Source organism: Podarcis gaigeae (genome assembly GCF_964106915.1).
Source record: "Podarcis gaigeae genome assembly, chromosome: 2".
NCBI lineage: Eukaryota > Metazoa > Chordata > Lepidosauria > Squamata > Lacertidae > Podarcis > Podarcis gaigeae.
This window is the reverse complement of record NC_139679.1, coordinates 88,016,658-88,024,884: the sequence shown is the minus strand read 5'-3', so window position 1 is coordinate 88,024,884 and position 8,227 is coordinate 88,016,658. Positions and strand designations below refer to the sequence as shown.

Below are 8,227 nucleotides of genomic sequence, written 5' to 3'. Positions count from 1 at the left end.
TGATCTCTCCCTCCTTGTAGGGAACCCATGCATGATCAGCAAGAGAAAGAAGCTGGTAACTTTCCCCCCCCTCTAAAGTGTGTATGATTCAGCCAAGATTTAATATAATTTCCTGCTTCTTTTTTTTCATATTTATAAACAGTGAATGTGACTGTTTCTGCACAAACACACATTACTTTCTCCAGATATAGGTCAGCTTTCTAAAGGGCTGCCTGTGCATTTAAAATTAGTGTTCCATGAGTGTCTTGCTTTTTGCAGCACCCCATGTAATGAGTCTGAGAGATGAGTTGTGCCTCGTTCTTTGCGCTATCCTGTCGACTTCAGAGCGCTGCCTGCACCAGGAATGTATTTAGAAGCCTGCTTTGAGTCATATGTTTAGGGAAAGATGGGGGTGATTAACTGTGTGCAAATGACACAATTTGAGCCACGATTGTGCCTGTAAAGTCTTATTCATATGAGCCGGTTATAAAATCATGAAAAATGTTAGGGGCTTGAAGGTACATTGAAACAACACCCAGTCCATCCTTGGCCTCACAGAAGGACTAATTGTGCCCAAATTATTTCTGAGACAGTTGTTGTTGAAACACAGTTATCCTGTGTGGGCTTGCTGCAGGGGCGGCCTGTCCTGTTTCAGCACATGAGGTGAAGCGGGAATTGCTGCCTCCTGCACCAACCCCACTCCGCTGCCGTGCGCCCCAGAGCCTTGCTAAACTCAGCGGGAGCCAGAGCGCTTGTCCAAGCATTGCCAATTGGCTTCTCCACCAGGGACAGGGAAGATGAGAGGCAATGCCATGTGCCTGAGTGCCTCCGGTACAGTAGGCTAGTCTCTACAAACACTTAAACTCTGATAATGCTAGGGATGAGGCGGGGTAGCCAGATAAAGAGAATGCGACCGAGAATGCGATTGGCATGCCCTGAAACCAAACACAGGAACTATAGATAAGTTCCTTATAACATTTGTTGTTTTGGAAACAAAGCCTGATTTCCTTTCAGAAATCCACATTCTTCCCAAAGATGAAGCTTTTTCTAACAGCAATAAGCTTTGGGGGTGGGGGAGATTGTGATCTTCAGTGTGTCAAGATGATGCGTTCAGCACTCAAAATTCAAAACAGCTTCTATACAGTCCCCCAACAGCTGAGCCTTTGTCTCATTCTACTCCACAGAAGCCAAAGTTATATGACTAAATGCAAGAGAACAGGCTGTACCTAGAGTCGATTGCTATACTTGAACAGTTCTTGCCAAATGGGAATCATTTTCTGCTGTACTCTCCAAAAGAGTGGAGTTTGTTTTGTCATCGTCCCCCCCCCCCCGAAACTCTCCAATGACTTCTGGAGATTTGCAGGCCTCTCGTCTGAGATGACAATAAAATCACAAGTGACTCTTCACTCTGTTTACCCTGCATCATTCTAACGTTTGAGTGGTCACTGAATATTGTCTCATCACCTCAGGCAGTTATCCAACCAGCAGAAGCTAGATCACTGGGGCCGAGGGCTCCCCCTGAAAATGTCAAGCAATTCTTAAAAACTTCATCTTCAACATTTCAAAGCCTCACACTCTTTCCTGTCCCACACATATTTTATACAGTGGTGCCTTGGTTCTCAAATGGCTTGGCTCTTGAACAAATCAGCTCCTGAATGCCACAAACCTGGAAGTAACTGTTCTGATTTGCGAACATTTTTTGGAAGCCAAACGTCCGACGCAGCTTCCGCTTGACTGCAGGAAGCTCCTGCAGCCAATCGGAAGCTGAGCCTTGGTTTTCGAACGGTTTCGGGAGTCGAACGGACTCCTGGAATGGGGTAAGTTTGAGAACCAAGGTACCACTGTACTTCCTTGAACTTACAGAGGCACTGACCACTGGTCCTGCTTGCTAGGGATGATGGGAGTTGTAGTCCAAAAACAGCTGGAGACCCAAATTTGGGAAATCCTGCTCTACACAATCCTGCTTGTACTCAAAAGTAAACCTCGCTGAATTCGAAGGACACTTACACCCAGGAAAATGCATTTAGGATTGCAGCCTAAGCTTTCAGGGATCCACACAGTCCCAGCGTAAGCAGACTGGAAAAAATCCAACATCTGCCATCCTCCCTGCTCCGACGGAGTCTGTGGCTCTTTTAATCTCCCATTTCTTCCCTAAAGTTCTGCTGTTGCTGCAGCGTGCCTTTGTGAAACACATGTCCCCGTTCAAGCAGCAGCAGCTTTTCATTTGTGTTTTATCTTTTTGCTGGGGAATGTGGAGCTATACAATCAGGGGCAAAATACGCCGTGAGAAGCCCTGAAAAGCAAAGGGGGTCAAGGATCTGAAGTTACCCACCATATTAATGACAAGCCAGCAGCTGCACCATGGCAACCTGGGAGAAGGCTGCTCAGCGTGGAAGCCATGAGCGGTAGATGGAAGGGCTCTGAGAGAACACTAGAGGGAAGTGAATGGAAATAACATGATGTTCCCGTTCTTCTCTGCCAGGACAGACATGTGCAGCTTAATCCCCTGGAGGCTGAGACAGCCCAGGATTGCCAAGAAAGGTCCAGAGAAAGCAGATGAGGAAAATAAAGGTGAGTGGGGAGCAACAGTCTTGAACCCATGCAGTCAGTGGTATGATAAAGGGTTCCATATTCCTTTTACACATCACTTGGGAAGACAGGCAAACTAATGCCCATGTACTGAAAGAAGCAAAGATCACCAGTGTCAAAGCAATGATTCTTCAACATCAACTTCATTGGATTGGTCATGGTGTGTGGATGCCTGAATATCGTCTTCCAAAGCAACGACTCTATTCCTAACTTTAAAAAGGAAAGCGTAATGCTGGTGATCAACAAAAGAGGTTTAAAGACTCTCTCAAGGCAAAACTATATTTTTTTATCAACACCGACAACGGGGAAACACTGGCCTGTGAGTGGCGCTTCAACTGGAGAACAGCCTTTACCAAAGGTGTCATGGACTTTGAAGACGCTCAAACTCAAGACGAGACAGAGAAACAAGCTAAGAGGAAGGCACATTGGGCAAAACCTCACCATGATCAACTCCCATCCAGAAACCTATGTCCCCATTGTGGAAGGACGTGTGGATCCAGAATTGGCCTCCACAGTCACTTACGGACTCATTGTTAAAACTGTGTTTATGGAAGACAATGTTACTCGGCTACAAATGATCGCCGAAAACGATAAAGGGTTCTATATTCAGTGGTATCGCTTGGCCTGGATTCTGCTCCTGGGAAGAGAAAGAGATAGAGCTTGCTGAGCGATATCAGAAAAAGGCCTCCTCCTCCTTCTCCTCATCCTACTGACCACTCTGTTTTTCTTTGTTGCTGCTTGTGTTCTGCAGAGTTCCATTGAAGCAATAATAGTGCATTTGTGATGGATTTACCCTGGAACGCCCACACCTTGTTCTGCTGGTGTTATTGCATTCTTGCCATCTAGAGGGGCAACAAAAGTGGGACAAAAAGTAAAAAATAAACCACATTTGTGTTCAGCAGGAAGTTGGCAGGTTTTAAAACTCTTAAGTGAGCTCATTGGGGTGGAAGGGCTCTCTCGAATAAAGCCCAGACCACATAAGTCTTTAAAGATCCAAACCTGCACCTTGAATTCAGCTTGGAAAAACAAACTGGTAACCCATGCAGATATTTCAGTGCAGGTGTGGTGCATGCTTTGCCAACTCTATTCCTAGCATATAGCTGAGAATCTTAAATTAACTCTGTGCACATTTTTGTAATACCCATGTGTTGCCGCTGCGTTGCCAGACACCTCATAGGAATAGTAAGCAGAAGAGGCATAAACGGAAGGACACAAGGCCCCAAGACTTACAAAAAGTTTAGAGAAGGAGAGGGGTGAATCAGTGGTGTCGTTTTCCTCTGCATATTTTGCTTACCAGCTTTAAAGCAAGGAGAAGCAATCAGGAAAGGGAAAGTCAAACAACAAGGTTGGGTTCTGTTTTCTATACTGCGTTGAGGTTTGAGTAAATAAATGCTGTTAAATAAATGGTGATGAAGAAATAAAATCAAGTTGTCAAATAGCCCTGCCATGTTAGAGGTGTATCTGCAGCGTGCCTTCCTCCTGTTGACAGGAGCAACTTATGCCAGACTCTCAAAAGCTACATTTTGGAGAGTTTGGGCCCATCCACACACTTCCATTCACTCTGCCGCTTTCACCTGGGAAGATCTACAGTGCAGCAAGATCTACAAACAATAATCAGGTTTTCCATGGATAGCCATTTGTTCCGAATTAGCGCAAAAGAGCAGGGTTTTCATGGGAAAGTGGCAGGGCAAAAAGAAAAGTGCAAGGCTCCGTCCTTCCTAGGCATGGGACAAGCGGAAATGTGGGAAAGCCCTTGGTTTTTACCACAACCATGGACTCAGCTACAGTAGTAAAAAAAGATGACGCTTTGAATGTGTTATAAACATGGAACACCAGATGGAGCCAGAGAGCAAATAAATTTTCTATATGAGTTTTACATAGGGTTTTCTCTTTCTTTCGTTATAACGATTTAATTTCTGACTTATTTATAGCATTCCCAAACCCCGGGTGCAGATCCACCCCATTTCAGCAGTGAGATCTGGTGGTTGCCATGTGAAGATTGATCTCATGGCAAATTGCCAGCATTTGTGAGAGGCAAAGTGTTCTATATGCAAAAGGGAGGAGGCAATTAATATTAAAAACATTTGGTTACATAAGAAACAAGCTTGAGAAGTTGGCCTTGAATACCTGTGAGAGAAGACAGGAGTCCTGTTCAGGCATTTAAAGACATGTGATGTAGAGATCGCATGAGGGAAGAGAGCTGTGTACATAATTGCAGTTTAGTTGGGCCCTTATATTAGTAGCTGCTGTATCCACAACCCTGGCCCTGTTCAGGCATTGATACATGTGATGCAGCAAGAATGGAGAACCTGTTGCTCTCCAGATATTGCTGGACTGCAACTCCCATCAGCCATAGCCAGGATGGCAAATGGCCAGCTTTGATGGGAATTGTAGTCCAGGAACATCTGCAGGGCTGCCGATCTCACAACACTGTGAAATTGCACGAGGAGTGAAGCAAGGCTGAGTCCATTGGTTTCGCCCCTTCACTGTGTCACTTAGCCCAGGTCTGCAGCCCTTCTGCTGTTGCAGAGCAAGCATCTGCAGCAGACAGAACGCAGTAGAAGCTGTGCAGGCCAGGGTGGCCAAACTGCGTGGCTCTCCAGATTTTGTTGAACTAAAACTCCCAACAGCCCCAGCCAGCCCTGCCAAGTGATCACGGATTATGAGAGTCAGTGGCGTAGCAAGGTCAGGTGGTACCCGGTGTGGAAAATTTCTTGTCACCTCCCCCCCCCCATTGAAATCTAGTTGGACTCCCAAGAGACTGCGATCTACTCACAGTATGAAAAGACTGCCTGTGATCTACCCATTGTCATTGCTAGGAGTTGTTGAGCATTTTGTAGGGGAGGGTTGGCACCAAATGTCACCCCCCGCCGAGATGACACCTGGGGCGGTCCGCACCCACCACACCCACCTTGCTATGCCCCTGATGAGAGTTATGGTTTGGCAACATTGGGAAGACCTTCTGTTCACCACCTCAGCGGAAGCTCTTGGCAAAGCTTAGAACTCTGCCTAATCAGGGTTCTAAATTGCACAATGAGCCTACGCAAGCTTGGCATGTTCTCTGCTGCAGAAGTTCATTTTGCACAAAGCCAGGAAGGCCTCAGACCTGTGTAAGGAGATGCAGCAGAGGGGCTGGGATTAATGGGTTCATCCGCCACCGCTCCCTCCACTCACAAAATCTCTTACTTGCCTTTAAATGCCTGAACAGGGTGAGGATTGCAAAAATACCAGAAGCTTATCAAAGATACACTCATATGAGAGTTCTCCTAAGATGCAAGTTTTCTGTCAGGTACAAAACTGGGATGATTAGTGCTTGCTTCCTGTTCCATCAACTCGGCTTTTAGTTGAATATTTTGTAACCCGGTACAGGACGGGATTGGGGATTATTGGTTTGTGTTTGTTTCATATTTTTAATATGTATGTTGTGGTTTTTCATACTGTGTTTTTATGTTGTAACCCGCCCTGAGATCTACAGATGAAGGGCAGTATACAAATTTAATAAATACAAATAAATAAAATAAATAAATTTGCATGAAGCACTGCTCGGTTCTGTTCCATTTTCCAGATGAAACCCAACATGTTGCCTCAAGTGGAACAAAATTTATGACATTTATTGCCCAGGATTGATTACCAGGCTGCATTTTTATCAGACGCAGGAAATTCCAAATGGCCTTGACAGCTGTTTCTTGTAGGGAAAAGCAGCTGGGGGTGGTTATTTTTTTTTTAGCACAGTAGCAGCTGGTGTGAGGGGAGTGTTTAACTCAGCCTTCCCAACCTGGTGCCTTCCACCTGTTTTGGACTACAACTCCCATAATTCCTCACCATTGGCTACAGCAGATGGGAACTGCAGTCCAAAACCATGTTGGGAAAGGCTAACTTACCCCTTCCCCTGCTTGCTACTTTTCTGTTGAAAATTAAATTTAACACCCCCTGGACCTCACCTGGTTGCTTTCCCCTTGCAAGGCTCCATAGGGAGCTTTACAATAGGTACTGAACTTCACAGGGAAAGGAAGGGCAGGTAGGTGCCAAATCACTTCCTTCTGAAACATTTAGTGTCAAAATGCACAATCCATACCCTAAAGCTCAGTATTTCACTCATTTGCCCTTCAATTTCCTTCTATAGAAATCACTGGGGGGGGGGGGGTTCTGCACAGGATAATTCGGGTGACAGGGAGTGCTACTGTAATGTCAAGCAAGACCAAATATAGATTGAGAAGATGCAGAAAACAGTAAGGTAAATCACTTCCCTTGCTTTCCTGATGAGTGGTAATCGCAGCCCCCCTCTGGCGTCAAACGCTTAGGAACAGATCTCCAGGACTTTGGGGACTAGGGCACATGACAGATTATTTACAGATTGGCCCACCTTCCTGGGGCAGCTTGTTCCTGAATTTCCATTGCCAGCTTTGGAAATGTCGCTGCAACACTTTCTGGTCCTGTTCTGCAAACAGAACGGTCGTATATGTGAAAACAGCAAGTGCAGAATTTTTAAGATGACAAAATCACAGGGCATATGGTTTTAAATCCGAATTTTTCCAGATAATCTAAAACTAACATGTGAAAAGGCACACACACACACACACACACACACACACACACACACAAACACACATGGTGGTACAAATGCTGTAATAAATCCTCTGATGCTGTTTACACCAAGATGACATTTTGGTTCCCGGCCAGGAAAACATCGCTGCATTAGTGACAGCATCGAGATAGAGTTTCCTTACCTTTGTGTCACTATGCAGAACAGGCAAGGCATCTCCATGTGATGCTTCGCTTGGAGCGAACTGGCGTCTTCTTGATATTTTTCCCACTGTAATTACAGATGAGGGCTAACAAAAACACATCCGGAGCCTAGTGCGGAGAAAGAAACCTGGGATTATCCATCCCATAGGCTAGCAAAGCCCCCCCCCCCCCAGCAGGAGCAGCCCATACACAGGAGACAGAAGTGGAGAATGCAGCCTGAGTTCTGTCTCTCTTGAAGGGATCTGTCAGATCAGAACTTTGAATAGTGGTTCAGCAATTTGAGTAACTGCATTTGCCAAAATCTTACTTCAACAAGAACCATGCATGCCACAGATGTATTCCTTTCTCCAGCGTTTCAATGTCATTTCCAGTGGTTAACTGGCAAAAGAAGAGCTCTTTTGGACCAAGTCAATGATCCATCATGCTGTTCTCAAAGTGGCCAACTTTGCAAGATCACTTCCCCCACTTGCGATTCCCAGCAGCTGGTATTGAGATTTATGCATGTAAAGCAGAGAACAGATTAGCACTTGCAGTCTGGTTGTTATCTACAGTGCTAATAATTTCCCCCACTGTTTGTCTCAATGAATTCATCTCAGGGTATTGGAAAAATGATGAGTCACCTTTGAGAATCAGCGCTTTCCACCTAAAACGAAGATGCTCCGTAATCAGCTGCCCCCAGGGCCGGATTTAGGTTTGATGAGACCCTAAGCTACTGAAGGTAATAGGGCCCTTTATATGTCCAGCTGCCCTTTGTCAACAACAAATTGTCACTGTTTTTTGTGTTGAATATATGCTATATGGTAATTTATGGACCTAATAGGAGCCTACACAACACAAAACACTGTTGCTGTATGTAGGGTTTATTTTATTTCTTTTTTATCTTATATTTTGGAAATGTACATCCAGATTTTTC

At 45.1% G+C, this 8,227-nt stretch overlaps 1 long non-coding RNA gene across 1 annotated transcript; it reads right to left on the bottom strand.

Annotated features, from left to right (window-relative positions):
• Window positions 1–858: 858 nt before the first annotated feature.
• On the bottom strand, window positions 859–7,745 carry LOC310838210. The gene is made up of 3 exons (XR_014560809.1): window positions 7,622–7,745; window positions 7,296–7,422; window positions 859–3,410 (listed from the first exon to the last, which is right to left on the bottom strand). It is a non-coding gene; the product is annotated as an uncharacterized lncRNA (long non-coding RNA).
• Window positions 7,746–8,227: the final 482 nt, after the last annotated feature.